Source organism: Falco biarmicus, chromosome 3, assembly GCF_023638135.1.
Source record: "Falco biarmicus isolate bFalBia1 chromosome 3, bFalBia1.pri, whole genome shotgun sequence".
In the NCBI taxonomy this organism is placed as follows: domain Eukaryota; kingdom Metazoa; phylum Chordata; class Aves; order Falconiformes; family Falconidae; genus Falco; species Falco biarmicus.
The window spans coordinates 79,167,550-79,181,675 of NC_079290.1; positions in this window are offsets into that span (position 1 = coordinate 79,167,550).

The following is a 14,126-nucleotide window of genomic DNA, read 5'->3' on the forward strand; positions in this document are numbered from 1 at the left end:
AATGAAGACGCATATATTTATTGTTACTAGATAATAGTTAGTCCATGTTATTCCTGGATATTCCTATTCCATAGTTTAAAAAGGTAAAATGACCCTTATGGTTATAAGACCAGAATTATGACAAGCAGAGGAATGACGGCAATGCATAATTTGTAAATTCCCATTACACATTGCTAATAGTTGTGATATATGATGGCTAATAGATGGCTAATAGTAGTGATGTAACAGCTCTGGTTCAAATGTAGAAAAGAGAATGTTCTGAACAAAAATCTGAAAAATACATCACTAAACATCTTGTGTGCTGGGCAGGAAGAACAGCACCTATACAAAAGAAAGGCAAATTCTAACGTAAAACAAACAGGAAAAATAGTTAACTGGCTGTTCTGCATCGAGACCATGACTCTATTTTGGTGTTTTAATGAAAAAATTTTTATAATACATGTTAATGACTAATCCTTTTCAGTATCTCCAAGATTATATGGCTCTGTCTTGCTCACATTTTTCCCTGTTATCACATCAGCTGTAGATGGTTCTCAGACCCTTCACAAGAATAACTCTTTTACAGACTCTGAAACATTTACGTTACCAGGCACTGATGTACTTTGACATCAATCAATATCAATTAAAATTCAAAAATACATGACTCTCAGAGAGATCTTAAAAATTTATCATGTGGTGGTAAAGATGTCTGGCCATACTAAGCATAGCATATCCTTTCAATATTTTTTTCCCCTATGGGCAAAGGAGAATACTGCTTTCAAAGGTTACTTTAAGGGCAGAATTTCAGTATGTGATAAAAGGAGCTCATTCTTTATCTTGTAATGAGCTCAGTAGGCCCATTTGATCTAGACCAAATGGTCAAAATGAAATCTTTCATCTCTTTGACATTCATGAAGACTTTCTCAGCTTAGTTTTTAGCTATTTCCATTTTTTTTAACCCAAATGAGCACCAATAATATCAATATGCATTTTGCTTTGAGGTATTTGGCTATTATTCCCAGCATTTACCAGATACCTACTATGGTTTCCCAAGTAGTGACTTGATTTAACAAGACAGATGATACATTTTAAACTCTTGCACTTGGTGAATTAATAGAGTCCACTGTTTTGGTGACCAAAATTAATAACAAATCCATTATGAAATGCTGTCAATAATAGGTCTGTGTTTAACACCTGTTATTTCTGCATGTTGCTTTCTAACATCAGACAGTTGATTTCTGTCCTGATACACATCTCTTCCTCCCTCCACCTCTTCAAGTACACAGATAACTCTACATCTTACGCCTTCCTAAAAAGTTTATCCACCCAAACAATAACAGGAGGCGAAATATTTTAAACAGAATAATCATGGGAGAGTGAGAATGACATTTCCCTTAAAAATGAACTTTTTGTTCCTTCTACCACTGTTTTTTTCAACACTAAGTATTTTCTAATGCTGATGCACTTCTGTCAATCCTCATTTGGCACACACCATATTGTTCACATCACTGGCCATCAAATTAACAAACAGGCAAGAATTTTCGTGTTGGAAGCTTTACCCCTTCCAAATCTGATTGGACTTTGCCGACACTCTTGAATAACGATTAGTTTCAAGAGCATTGTCCAATACAGATGTAATTAAAATTCTCTAATCCCACACAGCAGCTAGCAAAGATTTCTCAGAGTCTGAACATCTTTCAGTCATTCAGTTGTTTACTGCTCTGAGCTGCAATTCTGTTCTTATTCCTGTGACTGCTTTGTGCACTCAGTTTTATGAGCTAGGCCATCTTAAACAGAGAAGAATTTTCCCTTTATGCAGAAAGGCTAAGCAAGAATTATGCCACTTATTTTTCAGGTCACTTCTTTCACTCTGTTCCAACTTTCAAACTGTAGCCAGCCTCACTTACTGAATTTACTTCAATAGCTGTGCCATTCCAGACTACTTCAGGATAAGTTAAAAACATTTTTTTCCTTTTATTTTCTCTTATTCCAATTGTATGGTTGATCTTTAATCACAGATGGTTTGAACCATTCACCCTAACTTATGCTCTTGTTGGCAAATACTGAACAAAACATTTAAAAAAATACTCACAGTTTTGGCCTTTTCTTTTCTGTTTGTGCAGTGACATTTCTTGGGTGATTTTGCCATCTGTAGAACAAAATTAAAAGGAGAGAAGAGAGGGTGAAATCTCTATCCTCTGTTCTGAAATATCAGTTATACTATTACCTAGTATTTATCTGGGACTGTCTCTTTGCATCTTTACAAACAACCTTGGCTCTGTACCTTTTGTTTTCCTGAGTCGGAACAGAAAAATAATTAATTTTTTGGGGAAAAAAGGCATTTTTTAGTGACTTCCACATTATTTGAAAAATCTAAACTGCAACAAGGTGCTTTTGCAATGTTAGAGACACAAAAGCAAACTCACGAGTCATTTGTCAGCACATGACCAGTTTCAATATAGCTGTGAACAGCAATTAGTTTTAGTGGATTATGGTCTATTAGAACCTAAATGGTTTTCAAGAAGACAAAAGACCTGCTTAGGCTTTGCCAAAATAAGTTAAAAATGGACATTGCTTTATTTGCCATAAAATGCCTGTTTAGAAACTTTTAAGGTTGTCTTCTGATTTACCATAACACTATAAATATATATATATAAATATATAAATATATATATATATGTAAAATAGAGCTGAAATTTTAATGTAAGACATGGTACACACATTATTTTGATCCATTTTGATTATTTTGATTTGTGCTAACTCTGTCTTTTGCTTCCATGCTCAAAACATGAAACAACAACTTCTGAGCTAGAACAAGTCTTCATCTGAAAAAAATAACAATAGCTAACAGTCTTATTAACACACACAGTTTTCCCAATCAGCCTTTCAGAATCCTTATAAATGAACAGAGATGGTAAAAGTGTTTGCCAGCTTTTCTCAATGGAATATATGCTACCATCCTGATTTCAGTTTCTGCCCATACTGTTCAAATACTGAGGCTGAAGCCAAAAACACCCCTCACAAACAAACAAACAAACAAGCAATCCCCCAAATCCCAAGCTAAATAGATCTTAAATTTCTGCAAAACATTTGGAAAGGTGAAATTACATCACCTTCCATATGGCCATGAAATTTTGTGCCAGTTTGGCAGAAAATAGTGTTCTTCTGACAACAGAATGGCCACAAATAAAACAAAATCTGAGATGACCATATGATCATACAATATTGTATTTCAATTGATGGTCTTTACCTTATTACCAATTACAGAGCCAAAACTGGCAAGCTTGACCCCTTTTATTTCTTCTTCTTTATGAACTCTGCAAAAGAATGTAAAACATTCATTAAGCATAGAGCTGTCAGGGTGGTCCTGACTTATTGGTGTTCAGTTTAGCAAATCACATATATAAGACTGGGTCCTTCAATACATCACAAGACTATGAAACAGCATAGGAATCAAGGGTCAGTTGTTATTGACATATGGTATCAATAGAAAGCATTGATCCAGCATATACCGTGTACAGACCCTGCCTTAAATCCTGTAATTGTTTCGAGGATGTGAAGGGCCAATCCAAAGACAAAATATTTCCCCAGTATCTTGCTAATGAAAACACTAATGGTGACATTGAACAGATATGTGGGAACTGTGTGGTCCCTTTGATGGATGACATAGACAAATCTTCAAAAACTTTGTGCCTTTCCTGAAAATCCACATCAAAACGCCTCTGAATTTGTTTTTGCAATGTAGATTTCTCCTATTTATCACAAGTGACCCCCAACTGGGGTAATTTAGTGTTCTTTAAATGAGTAATTCCGAAAAGACTGTGCTTGGGGAACTATGATGGAGCACCTCCACTACAGAATTTCCTAAATGTCCAGCAAAGGCTCTAGGTGGTCATCTACTGCACTGTTCTTCCTGAAGATGAATTAGGGTTAGGATATTTCTGATAATAAAGAAGTGTAACAAAGTGTGAAAAGGAGAGTCAAATCTGTTGAAGAGCTGGATAAAAGAGACTGGAACAGCATAGAGAAAGACAAGGATTATGAGAAGCAATGATGTTAGAAAAACAGTTTGGATTTCCAGAAGGGAAAATACAAGGTCTTATGCTATGGAATAAAAGCAAGGGGAAGAACCGTGTTAAGACAAACCATCTACTTGTGCAAAAGATAATGTTGACAAAATGACCAATGGGAATAAACTGGCCATGAAAGCATTTGTGATGGAAATTAGGAGGTTTCAGCCACCAGAAAAACAACATGTTAGAGTAGCATCCCAATAGGACTAGTTTTGGGGAAAAATGAACTAGTTTAAAGCTTGATCAGTTTGGGAAATGGACTATATGCCCAGGCTGCCAGCAGTAGCAGCAGGTGGAACTAAGGAACCAAATGGTTTCTTTCCATCTATGCTCCACAGAGTAAAGCCGTCTCAAACAACCAGCATTTTTACTTAGAAACGAAGGAAACTCAGCCTCTAAGCGAGCCTCAGAATTCAAAACAGTATTGTTACAGAAGCCAAGACAAAGACACAGAAGGGTTTTAACAACACAGTCTAGGAAAGAAATGTATCAAAAATTTAAGTAGGTTTCATCCAGCACAACTTTGACATCTTAAATTTATGTTCTTGAACCTGATTCAAGTAACCTGAACTCTTCCCTTTTAATCAAGGGAGAGAAAATGGTAGTGTTAGAAGTGATATATTAGATCCAACTTAAATGTCTATCTTAATACAAATTCTAACTTTTATCAATTTTTTGAAGCACCAGCTTTTCAATGTCACAATTGTATTTAGAAGTTACATTTTCCACTTTGTAGACAAACATATCATTTAAGGTTACTTTTATTGATCTTAATAAAACAAGCTTCTTTATGAAAAAAAAAACCAAAAAACAAAAACAAAACAACAACTCTCCTTTATTAAATATAATTAGCAGACAATGAAATTAATCAGAAAACCTAGATTTGCCATTAAAACAATGTAAAAATTATTTAAACAAATCTGTGATTACTTTATTATTAAGAAAGAAGCCGTGTATCCTCGCGCTGACCAGAGATTGGTCAAGTAATTTTCTTAAAAATAAATGCAATTGAGAATACTAAAAAGAAGAACAGAGAAGTGTGAAATGGTTGTTCTGCTACCCTCAGGCATGGTGATACATATGTTATATCAGGTTAAGATTACATTAATTTATAGATTGACAGTAATTCAGCAGATATTTTTTCTCTCTGCTTTACTGACAGAATTCAATTAACAGAACCAAATAAACAGCCACTGTCTAATTTGCTGCTGAAGCATGCCTTTAAAACTCAGAAGATCCATTTACCTTAAGTGAGCTCAGTACTTACTAAAAGCGCAACTTAACACAGAAAATAAAAAATATAGAAGTGTATGTCTAAAAGGCCACTCAATGAAAGCCATCAGAACAGTTGACTTTCTGAAGAAAATACTCAGACATCCGGGTATTACTTCTTTTTAAAAAGTTTCTACACCTACCAGCTGTGAATTCCAAAAGAAGAAAGAAAGAAAAAAATAAAGGAAAAAAGAAATAATAAAATAAAATAAAATAAAATAATAAAATAAAATAAACCAAAATAAAATAAAATTAAATAAAAAAGGAAGGAAGGAAGGAAGGAAAAAGGAAAAAGAAAGGAAGTCCATATAGGGCTCTCAGAAAAAAAAAAAATAGCAGACTGAAAGAAAACAAAAATACTTGACAAAATGCAGTATTGCAACCCTAACTTATTGCATTTTTTTCCATACAGCTTGTTCACGCTAGCAAAAGTAACTTGTTTAATTAGCCAGATGATCCAGGTATGCTCGTGGTTATTGATCAGACATGTGGTGAATTAAAGTCTAAAGTGTTTAGCCTTCACTGAAAACTTGCAAACAGTTATTCACACAGGTAGCTCAGCTGAATTAATTAGGACTCTTCTTGTGAAAAATAATCATGAGGTGAATATTCTAGTCTATGGTAGGTTTTTAGTGCCTGGAGAGTATGCACGCCCTGCTCTGCACCCTGCTGCAGGCACCACAGTTCAGGAGAAGAAGGGGGCAAAGAAGGTTTATCATTCTTGCAGAATTCTGCAAGCACGTAGCCAGGTCAAGCAATTTGGGCTGAGCTCACGTTATTTTCACATGTGGTTGCCCAACATGAGGGAACAAGAAAACTTTTTGACTCACAGCATCTTATAGGCACTGTGTTTATAACTAGGTGAGAGGCTCCAGCCCATCAGTACCCTGTTATGACAATACCCTTAGAATTTGCTATTGAACTGGCCTGTGTTGCTTTTCAGGACTCGTAGGGCTTCCTTTTCTTTACTGTGTTTGCAATATTATTTATGAAACTATATTATCTACCTGGCTTTTTATACTTTTTCTTGTCACACTAGGAAAGTACTCAGATTTATTCCTAATATTATTTGTATGCTGTGTTTATGAGAATATTCAAATACTGGAGAAAAGCCTGGATCTAGCTCATACCAAACAAATGTAGCCTTGAGTCTTTCCTTATCAGAGGGACTGGTCCCTTAATATAGGGACTCCTTTTGAAGGCTTTAAACATTTTCCACAAGGCTGGGCCCTGCATTCCACTGACATCAACAGGAACTCTGCAACCTAGGCTCCTCCAGTAGTAAACTGAATGTTTTACTTGTTAAGTTGCACATTTTCCTGACCAGCAAAACTTAAATAATATTTGGAGTGTTGGTATTCTAGCAACATAGATTAGCTTTAGCTAGATAGTTTTTTCTTTGCTTTGATTCCTAGGAATATTTAAACACACAGCTTCCAGTAATACTTATAAGGGATACATTTCTTAATCCTTTGGTCTTCAGTGGGAGAACAAGGCACCAAGAAAACAAAAGCAGCATTTGAGGAAGCTAAATGATTCTGAACAAAAAGTTAAGCAACAAAGGAGAGTATTCCTGATAGCATTTGCTTGTCTAGAACCTGCTCCATCATGGACTTTAACACTGGTTACTGAAATAATAGAAGGAGGAAATAACTGGTATTAAATCATATCCTATTCTTACTGTTGAGGTAAATACTTTTAAATAATATAAATATACTAAAAATAATGTAATTCCTAGTGTAGACAGCAAAAAAAGCATATATTTTTCAATGTTATGTCAACTAAGGTGTCTAGGAAGAGTTCTTCTCGCTGTAATGTGAAGGAAAAAACCTGGACTCCTGGCTAACATCACAGCTCCCAGTATTTTTTACAATGGGTGGAGACTTGCTAATTGTGGTTCAGCTCTATTATACTCAGTTCAGTTATATTTTGTATTAGCAAATGCCTGAGGGCAAAACAGTAGTAATAGCAAAGATGCAGTACCAAAGTCATTGAGATAATGCAGCAGCACGTTAAGACACACTGAATGACACAGATTGTTTAAAAAATACTATAGGCCAAAGAGGGGGGGTTTATCTTCTTTGGCATGTCTCTGACATTACCTACTGCTTTTCTTGCTAGTGCTGTTTGTTTAATCTATTATAAATGTTTATTTTACTCTTCAAAGGTAGTAGCTTTCTGAGAAATTTGCTGGACATTTTTCATACTTTACTAACTAAAAAATCCATTTAGAAATAGAGCATTCAGTGAGATTGCATTTGATAAAGCCATATTGGTCTAGACCAGGGGTCCTCAAACAACGGCCCGCGGGCTGGATACGGCCCCCCAGGGTCCTCAACCCGGCCCCCGGTATTTACAGACACACCCCCCACACACACCCCGCCGCGGGTTGGGAGGGGAAACCAAGCAGCCGCAGATGGCTGCCTGCCACTTCATCTGCACGCCAGCCCCCTGGTTAACCAGTTTGAGGACCTCTGGTCTAGACTCTGCTCTGAGTTACTACTTGAATTCAGTGGGGTTACAAAGGTATAACTGAGGCTTGAATACAGTCCTGCATATCATTTGAGGAGCATGAGGTCTTATTGTTAAAAATACAACTATGAAAGCTCACAGTACATAAAAAATACACCATTTTCCCAGGGTGCCAATGGCTAGAACAGATACACCAATTTCAACTCCCTGTAGGCATATAGAAAGCCAATGTCTCAGTGGGGCTACCCCACGTGCTCCACACCTGACCTCAGTGTGAGTGTGTGACCACACGCTTGGACACTGATAGGAAGTGGTGCACCTCATCTCAGAAGTTTTCTACAGGTGTTTTCATCACTCCTCAGGTAAAAATGTTAGCCATATAATTACTGATGACTTTGCTTCTCCATTAGTCTGCCTTTGCGCTCTTCATACTTTATCCATAATGGAATTTTACAGAGAAAACTCTTCCACAGCCTGCACCTGCTGTCACAGTGCTACCATGTGAAATATGGACTTTATGCTGTTTCATGGTGCTTTCTCTCTTATACAGGACTAAGAGAAGACCTTTTTGGGTCTCATTGTTTTATTAGATACCTATATACTACCCTGTGTCACCAGAGTAATAATCACTATGCAAAGTTACATGGGGACATAAGCTTCAGTTTTGTCTTCCCTTCCTGTTTTATTTTCTTTTGTGTCAGTGCGATTCTGGCCAAGGAAAGGGCCAGAAGACATTGAGGAGCAGAATAGGCTGTCATGAAGCAGATGAAGTGAGATTGCAAGTTGAACACAACACACACAAATCTGGCTAGGCACTGAGAGGCACTAGCACTAAAATCCAAGTCAAAAATGTTTCTGTATTTCCACAGTTTCTATAGCCTGATGTTGAAACTGGAGTTTCAGTTGATAGCTGGGACTTGATACTACATGTCTTAGGGTTTCCTACTGTACTCCAGGAAACCCAGGTGAATTATCATCATTAACTGTCCAATTCATACAACATAATGTTCTTTGTCATCACTTCTCAAGAGAGAAGATATTGCAGCTGTCTGTAGAAAGGACACATATACTAGTACAATTAAACAAAGCTCAGAATACAGTTGTCACAAATCATAAGAAAAAATGAAATTAAAAAATCTATTCACAGCAAAGACAGTCTCATTCTGAATGGTATTATTTGAGGTTTATTCCTATTGCGGTCTCCTTGCTTTTCAGATTCCTTAGCATTGCAAAGCACAGAAGAGCAGCTTTGGTATCCACATCAAAATCATTATACCAGTAAGCACTAATTAACACCTTTGGGCTCAATCATATTCCCACTGCAATCAATGCCCAAAAGATGTATTGATTTCAACAGAGAAAGAATAAGGTCTTTTGTCAGTAGCTTCCAAGAGGTCAAAGAGACGCTCATCTACATTGCTATATCTGGAGTCTTCACTGTTTGTATTGCTAACTTTCATTCAAACTTATCAACAGCAGCAAAGCTGAGATCCCTAGAGGCTCATACCTTACTGACATTTTAAGACTAGGAGTTAACATTCTCAAATATGCTAAAATGTCTTTGGAATGTCAGCTTTGGTGACTTTCAAGGAGCTTGGTCTTCTATATGTCAGATTTTTAAATGTATTTAAGTGACTGAAGACACTGCTTTGCCCAGGCTTCCAAGTTAGGAGCAGAGGCTTCTTGCACAGCTCCACCACTGATTATACTGAAATTTCCACCTGCAATTGATTTCAGCTATAACCTTTAAATGCTGAAATACAAAGAACCCAAAAGGAAATAGTACAGAAGGCCTGTAGGTTTGTGTCTGGATGATTTAGTTAAAATAGAGACTAGAGTCCTAAGCTCCGGTCCCTGGTCTTTGAATGCCTTATGCATTAGTGCTTCAGTAATGAAAACCCAGGAATACCACCAAGAATAGGACTGGAAACAAAGGCTGTGTACTGGGTCTGGCTGAGCCCCATAGCAGCCCTCACAGTGCTGTGCTTGTACTGGTAGCTAGAAAGGTGGTGATAACACACCAGTGTTTTGGCTACTGCTCAGCAGGGCTCACACAGCACCAAGGCTGTCTCTCCGACCTTCCTTCCCCCACGCTCTCCAGAAGGCTGGGGGTGGGCAAGATTTTGGGAGGACACACAGCCAGGACAGCTGACCTGAAGTGACCAATGGGATATTTCATACCATATGACGTCTGCTCAGATACAGAAGCTAAGAGAAAGGAGGAGGAAGTAGAGGGGCATTCAGTATTTATGATGTTCGTCTTCCAGAGCAGCCGTTATGCATACTGAAACCCTGTTTCCCGGAAAGTGGCCAAACATCACCAGCTGATGGGAAGTAGAGAATAATATCTTTTGGGTTGCTTTGCTTCCATGTGTGCAACTTCTGCTATTGCTTCATTAAACTGCTTTTATCTTGACCCGCAAGTTGCTGGGTTTTTTTCCAATCTTATTTTCTCTCCCCCTGTTCTGCTGAGGAAAGGACTGATAAAGCAGCTTAGTGGGCACTTGGCATCTAGCCAAGGTCAACCCACCACAGCCTGGAACCTTTTCCTGCTAAAAACACCCTTAATTTATTTGGAATTAAGAAAAATTGCTCCATCTCATCTCCCCTAGACTATGACTGTGTCATTTGTTTATAATTAAAGGAACTTTGATAGCCATTTGCTTTAAAAATTAAGTTATGGATTCTTGATTCAAATGGGCTCAAAGGAATCAGGCCCTGCACAGGTCCTCTTTTACTATTATTTTCAATAGAAAACTAAGAACCTTGATGATTATGGAAAATGTAGTGGTCATTCATCCAACATTTTAGCACACCTAAAACTTCCCCTGAAAAGATTAGTTAATGTAATGCTTTAAAATGCTGGTTCCCCTATGCAATGGTATAGGAGAGCTTCAAAGGCAATAATGTTCCAGAGAACATCCACTTGAAAAAATATATAGCCCTTGTGACTGGGACAAAGAAACTTGCACCTGTACTTTGGATAAATAAAGAGCTTCAGTCAGTATCAGTCAGTCATTGCTGTAAAGCTCTGATGGTAGATATAAACTATCTTTCTTGAGTCAAAAACTTGCTTTCTGTCTCATATTTACTGTGAAACTTAATAACAAATAAGTGAGGCAACACAGAATACTCTTTATTTTAAATCTAGTCATTAATAATGCTGTACTGAGTTACTCTGTTAAAGCCTCATCAATAGGTAACAAAACTTCTTAGTTCCTTGGAACAAACAATATTTAAAAGTAATTTCTTAGAGACCTAATTCACATAAGAAAACATTTATATTCTGTTAAAATGCTGTGGATACTAATGTTGGATTTCAGCAGGGTCTGCCCCCTTTAAATTGCACAACCTTGAGAGTTTGAGATAAAGAGAGAATTCAGTATAGAAATCGCTGGTAGCGATATTCCTCATAACTTATTCCTCAGTTAAAAGGTACTTTATTGCACTCTGTTTATATGAATAGGACCTATATATAGGACATAATTTATTCAACAGGTTTATGCACATTTTTGCTGCTCATGAACTATCTGTAGGTTTTTTACGCATTTGCTTATCCTATGAAAATACATAATGAGCTCTCAGGACCATGTCTGTGTCATTTCACAACTCTTGTGGGAGCAGGGCTGCACAATTTTCCCTTGAAACTTACTGTAGTATTGAAGCGTGAACAAAAGATACATTGCTGGTGCAAGTTAGCTGCTTGGTGTCTAGACATCTCTCACAGTAAATCAGCAGAGAAGGGCCATTCACTGCTTTTCTGTCCATTTTCTTCCCAAGACATCATAAAAGGTTATCTATGTTTTCAAGAAAATTAGAAGGAACAGTTAAATTTAAGCCATTTAAGCCAAGACATGGCAGTTATTAACAGAAAACTTTAGTCAGGTGGTATGAAAGGATTTGAGGTTTCCAGAGAGCTAATATTGTCCCTTTCTAATCTCACTTCAAATGTTTGTCTACTCCAGCCACAACATATCTGCTGACATTGAAACACAACTGTGGATCAGACTGATTGAGCAACTGACTCAAGATTCTCGACATCACAGGTAACCAAAATTTTCTTAATTAGAGGCTAAGTTCAACCTTAAGTTCTATCTACCTAGGGTTTTTTTTCTGTTGGAAAGTAGATCTAAAATTTAGCACTCCTGGTGGTAAAGGGATTATCTACTTTTAAAAGAATTCTTTTTTTGTTTATATTTTTCTTCTGTTAATTAATCTCTCTCCTCACATTTATTTCAACACAATATTTGTACAGAGAGATTGATCGTATCCTTGCCAATTTACTTTCTGTGACAATAAACAAAAATTCCAGTGGTGGTCTGGTTTTGGGGTTTTTTTTCCTCTCATGAAGTAGTTTCTCCATTCCTCTGATTATTTCAGGACACGTTTTGCATACTTGCTTTATTTTGGGCTCATCTCTCTTGAGCATGGTTAAGGAGAATTGAACATAGTGTTTCCAGGCAATGCCTAATATTTCCCTCTTTCTAGTGGAATTATTTCCCCTTATTGAGGGACTCCAAAAACCACAGTTGCCTTCTGCAGCTGCTAGTGATTGATGGATGCATCCAAATCTTTAGCATCTGTCATTTCCATCTGATGAACTCCCAATTCAGAACATAAATTCTTGTTAGTTCTCAAGTGAGCAGCCTTACTTTCTGCATTATTACATTTCATCCCAGAGCTGTGACTCCAGTTCTCAGGGTCAGACTACTTGTAGACTATTCCAATCCTTCTCTGTAGCAATAAAGCTTCCTACCTTACTGTCATCAAATTTCAATGACCTAGTCCTATATAAGTGCCAGGCTTGTCAGTGGACATATTAAATAAAATTATCTTCCAGACCTGTCCTTGATGAGCTCTTCTATCCATGTATGAGATGTTCCTGCAAGAGATGATCTGAATTTTATCCGTGACCTTTCCCACTTCATTTTTTTCCTGAACATCCCCATTTACTTTACAATATTAAAAAAGCTATGAAATCCAGGTGAATTGGGTCTTGTAACTAGGATATCTGAAATCTCATCAGGGAAAAACAGGCGATTAGTGTGTTTCAATGTGGCTTTTATAAAGATGTTCCTTACTTTCCTTACTTTCCAACAGAACAAAAGAACACACGCGGAATATGACCAAAAGCCTGTCTAGCTCATGACCTTCTCACTGACAGCTGTCAAAAGTAAGTGTCTGGGAAAGAGCATAAAATTAGGACATAGAAGAAGTAATACTTGTGTAGGTTGTTACCCTAACCCTCCAAGATTTGTAAATCAGGAATTACCTGGTTCACAAAGAATGCTTGTATTTAATATCCTTGGGAAAGTTATTGAAATATATCAGCTCTTTTAACACTTCTGCTCCTGCTCTAATTTGATTATATATCACAACTCTTTCTTAAATAGAAATACAACATGCATAATTTCTTCTTTTGTGTGTGTAACTGGCCTAAAATGTTTGTAAACTAGATTTCATGTAGAGAGTTCTTCCAAAATTGTTGGTGATGATTATGAAATTTACCCTGATATCAGAAATGTTAATCATCTGAGTTCTGCTTCCACAATTTTTCCACATTACAGTTTCATCCTTCCCATCTGTCACTGTACATTTGCCCCTGTGTTCAGCGTCATCATTTGTACTGAAGCCTAAGAAGCACTCGTTTAGTTTTAGTCCTATTTGGATTGCTCCAACTTGCTTTTTTTTATTGTAGCTTTGGCTTTTAGTTTTAGTTTACAGTATCTATCTCAAATTAACTTTTGCCAATTCTTACCTTAATCATAAAGTTTCTGCATTCTGAGAATGAGCTTTATTTGATGGCAAATCTTCTATTAAATTCCACACAAGCACTTTGTTTGCTTCTAATACCCTCTGTGAAATCATTATTCATCCAGTCCTGACTGGAGCTGCTACCCACTATTTGGTATGCAAGGTCCAGAAACCTTTCACACCTTTGATTTAATGACATTTCAGAGTCTACTCAGATCACCTGTTTTTTCTAACTGCATCTAATAGTTTTTAAAACACTCAAAGACAAGAAATGAAGAATCTTAGTAACAGAACAATTTATTTATATATTCTGTATAACCTGAAGCCGGAGACATGTGTCAACTTCCAGTTGAAATTATACCAGATAAACGGTTATCAAGCCTGTTCCTTCCTCAGTTGTTTATAACTGCCCGCTTCTCAAAAATTACTGTCCTTTCAGGTATTTTGAAGTGATTGCTCCATTCCAGACAAAACAAGCCAGACTAATTTAAACAGTCTCAAAGGTGATCTTTGCTAACCTGGCACTTTTTGTTTGAAATAGATTGGAAAGTGATCACAAGAGTAGCTCATCCAGCA